Genomic DNA, 5,495 nt, shown 5'->3' with positions numbered 1-5,495 from the left:
ACACACACACACACACACACACACACACACACACACGCGTACCCTTAGTGAATGAGGAGGGCGGGATGTCGTCCTCATACCAGTAACGATCGCCTCGCCTCAGGCAGTGGAACTGGCGACCAATCAAACAGCCAAACGTGGGCCCGACCAGCGCTCCACGGTTTGGCTTTTCCGCGAGTCCACCGGTGAAGAGATCCACATCATCCACATGCCTGGGAGATGGATGAGAGTTACCACATTGTTAGTAGAGGTTGTAGTAGTATTTGCAAGGCATTGTTAGTCTAGTGCAGGATAACAAAGGCCTTTCCCAATGTTCTCTAACTTAAAAGGGAAAGACTTCTTGTATGCCTATGAAGGGGAGAGAGAATTATTACATTATTAGTAGAGGTAGTAGTAGTAGTAGTATTTTTAAGGCATTGTTAGTCTAGTGCAGGATAACAAAGGCCTTTCCCAATGTTCTCTAACTTAAAAGGGAAAGACTTCTTGTATGCCTATGAAGGGGAGAGAGAATTATTACATTATTAGTAGAGGTAGTAGTAGTAGTAGTATTTTTAAGGCATTGTTAGTCTAGTGCAGGATAACAAAGGCCTTTCCCAATGTCTCCATCTTGAAGGGAAAGGCATCTTGTATTCTCAGGGCTAAAAAATATATAAGAAATTGTGTTAACAGAGAAATGTATGGGGGTTAAGATCACAGACTTAAGGCTTTGATACAAGGCTTCCTTACTTATAAATCCCTTGTAGTTTCTTGGTGTTTTCCAGGGCAACGACATCACTGAGGTCTTGGAAGGAGACAGCTTTCAGGAGGCAGCTAACATTAACCTAGGACAGACCTGACCTAACCCACTACCTCCTTGCTATCATATTAAATCCATAAGAACTTAAGACTTTACATAATGGTCTGACAGCTAACATTAACCTAGGACAGACCTGACCTAACCCACTACCTCCTTGCTATCATATTAAATCCATAAGAACTTAAGACTTTACATAATGGTCTGACAGCTAACGTTAACCTGGGACAGACCTGACCTAACCCACTACCTCCTTGCTATCATATTAAATCCATAAGAACTTAAGACTTTACATAATGGTCTGACAGCTAACATTAACCTGGGACAGACCTGACCTAACCCACTACCTCCTTGCTATCATATTAAATCCATAAGAACTGAAGACCTTACATAACAGTCTGACAGCTAACGTTAACCTGGGACAGACCTGACCTAACCCACTACCTCCTTGCTATCATATTAAATCCATAAGAACTTAAGACTTTACATAACGGTCTGACAGCTAACGTTAACCTAGGACAGACACAGACTAGCCGGAACACACTATAAACACTGCTTTCGGCTTCAGGGACATTCTCTAGCGCAGAACAACATAGGCATTTCCCAACAAGCAAACTGAAGCTACCAATACAAGGCTTCCTTACTTATAAATCCCTTGTAGTTTCTTGATGTTTTCCGGGGCAACGACGTCACTCAGGTCTTGGAAGGAGGCAGCTTTCGGGAGGCCGCAGAGGTGCCTCCAGCGGTTGTATCCAGCGATGCCGTGGTCACGCCCCTGCTGCAGGATCTGTGCCGCCAGGTCCAGGCCAACACCTGATAGATAGATAGATAGATATTGAAAGATAGAAAGAGATATATGACCAGAAATAGGTAATACACACACACACACACACACACACACACACACAGAGGAGGAGACAAGGAAGAAGAAGAGGAGGAGGAAGAGGAGAGAAGAAGAGGAGGAGGAGGAGGAGGAAGAGAAAGAAGAAGAACAAGAAAAAGAAGAAAAAGAGGAGGAGGAAGAACAAGAAGAAGATGATGCAGAAAAGGAAGAAGAGGAAGAAGAGGAGGAGGAGGAGGAGGAGGAAGAGGAGGAGGATAAGGAAGAGAAAGAACAAGAACAAGAAGAAAAAGAGGAGGAGGAAGAACAAGAAGAAGATGATGCAGAAAAGGAAGAAGAGGAAGAAGAGGAGGAGGAGGAGGAGGAGGAGGAGGAGGAGGAGGAGAAAGAGGAGAAAGAAGAACAGACACACGTACACACCACACTAAATACACACAAAAAAATAAAATAATAATAATTCAAATAAAATGAAGATAAAAAAAATATAAAAATCCCCTATATACCCACCCCCACCATACCCCCATACCCACCAGTCTTAGCGTCCTCGAACATCTTGCTGGTCATGGCTTCGGAAATGGCCATGTCCTCGTTCTGGGCGTGGGAGCTGACCATCCCCTCAAGGACCTCGTCGAACTTGCCTCGCTCGTAAAGGTCGAAGGGTGCGTAGAAGGTGCTGGCAATGGGGCGTTCCTTGACCTTCTGACCCTGTGGCGGGGGAGGAAGAGGAGGAGGAGGAGGAGGAGGAGGAGGATTGTTGGTTAGCATGAGTGAATTTGAGAAGGAAGAGGAATAAGAGAAGAAGGGGGTGGAGAGGAGGAGGAGGAGGAGAAGGAGGAGGAGGAGAAGGAGGAAGAGGAGGAGGAGGAGGAGAAAGAGGAGGAGGAGGAGGAGGATTGTGGGTTAGCATGAGTGAATTTGAGAAGAAGGAAGAGGAATAAGAGGAGGAGGGGGTGAAGAGGAGAAGGAGGAGGAGGAGGAGGAGGAGGAGGAGGAGGAGGAAGAGGTGGAGGAGGAGGTGGAGGAGGAGGAGGAGGAGGAGGGTTGGTTAGCATTAATGAATTTGAGGAGAAGAAGGAGGAAGGGATGAGAAAGAGAGGAGGAGGAGGAGGAGGAGGAGGAGGAGGAGAAGGATGGTTGGTTAGCATGAGTGTTTGTCTCTACCTGTCCTAGTAAACACAACACCAGCCCCCCCTAGACAACACATGCAACACTAGAGTCACTTACTGTCTCTCTATCATATCCTGTCCCCATATAAACAGCACACAGTTTGTCTCTAACTGTCCTAGTAAACACAACCCCCCTCCACACACACACACACACACACACACACACATGCAACACTAGAATCACTTACTGTTGTGCTGTGTATTTCGTCGCCTCCTTGGAAATGAGTGCAATTCTGGATATGTTCTTTGCGACAACCTTGGTCTTGTGCGAGGCGGCCATGAACCAGGTGGGGGTACCAGGGACCTGCCGCGCCCCTGTGGCGGAATAATAATAATAATAATAATAGTGATAGTAGTATTAGTGATGAGAAGGGAAGGGAAGGGAAGGGATGGAGTGTGTCATTGAGATTGGGTTAGAATATTTAGTAGTAGAAAGGGAAGGGAACAGAAGGGAAGGGAAGTGATGGGAAAAGAAGGGAAGGGAAGGGAAGGGAAGGGAAGGGATGGGAAAAGAACGGAATGGAAGGGAAGGGAAGGGAAGGGAAAAGAAGGGAAGGGAAGGGAAGGGATGGAGTGTGTGATTGAGATTGGGTTAGAATATTTAGTAGTAGAAAGGGAAGGGAAGGGAAGTGATGGGAAAAGAAAGGAAGGGAAGGGAAGTGATGGGAAAAGAAAGGAAGGGAAGGGAAGGGATGGAGTATGTGATTGAGACTGGGTTAGAATATTTAGTAGTAGAAAGGGAAGGGAAGGGAAAAGAAGGGAAGGGAAGGGATGGGAAAAAAAGGGAAGGTAAGGGAAGGGAAGGGAGAGGAAGGGAAGGGAAGGGAAATGGAAGGGATGGGAAGTGAAGGGAAAAGAAGGGAAGGGAAAGGAAAGGAAGTGAAGGGAAAAGAAGGGAAGGGAAAGGAAGGAAAGGGAAGGGAAATGGAAGGGATGGGAAGTGAAGGGAAAAGAAGGGAAGGGAAAGGAAAGGAAGTGAAGGGAAAAGAAGGGAAGAGAAAGGAAGGGAAGGGAAGGGAAGCGAAAAAATACAATATAGAGGAGGAGAAGAAAGAGAAGGAAAAGAATGGAGGAAACACACACACACACACACACACACACACACACACACACTTATAGTAATTTAAAAAAATAAGAATTGAGAACAAAGTGTGTGGAAATTCAGATATTAACACACACACACACACACACACACACACACACACACACACACACACACACACACACACACACACACACACTTATAATAATTTAAAAGAATAAGAATTGAGAGCAAAGTGTGTGGAAATTCAGATATTAACACACACACACACACACACACACACACACACACAAAAACACCCCCCCTACACACACACACACACACACACACACACACACACACACACACACACACACACACACACACTCACCGCTCTGGTATATGGCCGGTTCTATGGTGTCAAATCTCTCATTGACAGCGACGGTTGCCTGCTGTACTAGGCTGCCCATGTCTCGGAAGCTTATATGAGGCATGGTGACCCTCGGACCTGACGATAATAATAATAATAATAATAATAATAATAATAATAATAATGATAATAATGATGGTGTAGATGGTATGCAGTAATGTTGATGATTCTAGGGCTTGTATAGGGTTATAATAATGATGATAATAGTTATAATAATAGTTATTGAAATAGTATGGATGATTTAGGTTTTAGGATTGATAGTATATTGCTACTACTACTACTACTACTACTACTACTACTATTACTACTGCTGCTGCCCTTCCATTCCCTTCCCTCCCCTTCCCTTCCCTCCCATCCCATCCCATCCCATCCCTTCCCTTCCCTTCCCTTTCTTTCTCTTCCCTTTCCTTTCCTTCCCTTCCCTTCCATTTCCATCCCTTCCCTTCCCTCTCACTCTACTGCTACTAATACTACAACCTTCCCTTCCCTTCCCTTCCCTTCTCTTCTCTTCCCTTCCCTTCCCTTCTCTTCCCTCCCTTTCATTTCCTCCCCTTCCATTCCCTTCTCTTCCTTTCTCTTCCCTTCCCTTTTCTTCCCATCCCATCCCATACCATCCCTATCCTTCCCCCTACTACTACTACTACTACTACACTCACCATAAGTTTTTCAGTAGATATCAACAGGCAGCGGAAATCCAGAAGTGCCGAGCGGAATTTGTTGAACAGATCTTTCCGCCCTCTCACCCCGCCACACCTCCCCCACAACCTCCATGGCCGCCACAACAGTCGCCACAGCCGCCAACCATAATACTGCCGTCCACACTCTGAAAAGGGGAAATAATGATGATAATGACAATAATAATAATGATAATAATTATAATTTGAGGAAGTGTATAAATTGCTACCTGAATAATTAAATAAAGAAGGAAAGAAAGGGGAATTAGAATATATATTAGAAGGAGAAGGAGGAGAAGGAGAAAAGAAGAAGGAAAAGAAGGAGAAAAATAACAACAAAAAGAAGAAGAAAGATCAAGAAATAATTACATATATAAATAATAATAATAATAATAATAATAATAATAATAATAATAATAATAATAATAATAATAATAATAATAAAAATAACAGGATGCCGTCACTCACACACACACACACATGCACATAGAAAAAAAAAAACATATATACATACATACATACATACACACATACAGATAGACAGGCATGTATGTATGTAGCAACTTAGAA

General features: G+C 44.0%; 1 pseudogene; it reads right to left on the bottom strand.

Annotated features, from left to right (window-relative positions):
* The window catches only part of LOC126991548 (peroxidasin-like), a 13,491-nt pseudogene extending 8,435 nt beyond the window's left edge, over positions 1–5,056 (bottom strand).
* Between the last annotated feature and the right edge of the window lie 439 nt (positions 5,057–5,495).

This window comes from Eriocheir sinensis, unplaced genomic scaffold (genome assembly GCF_024679095.1).
Source record: "Eriocheir sinensis breed Jianghai 21 unplaced genomic scaffold, ASM2467909v1 Scaffold3, whole genome shotgun sequence".
Classification (NCBI taxonomy): domain Eukaryota; kingdom Metazoa; phylum Arthropoda; class Malacostraca; order Decapoda; family Varunidae; genus Eriocheir; species Eriocheir sinensis.
This window is presented reverse-complemented; position numbering and strand designations above follow the sequence as displayed.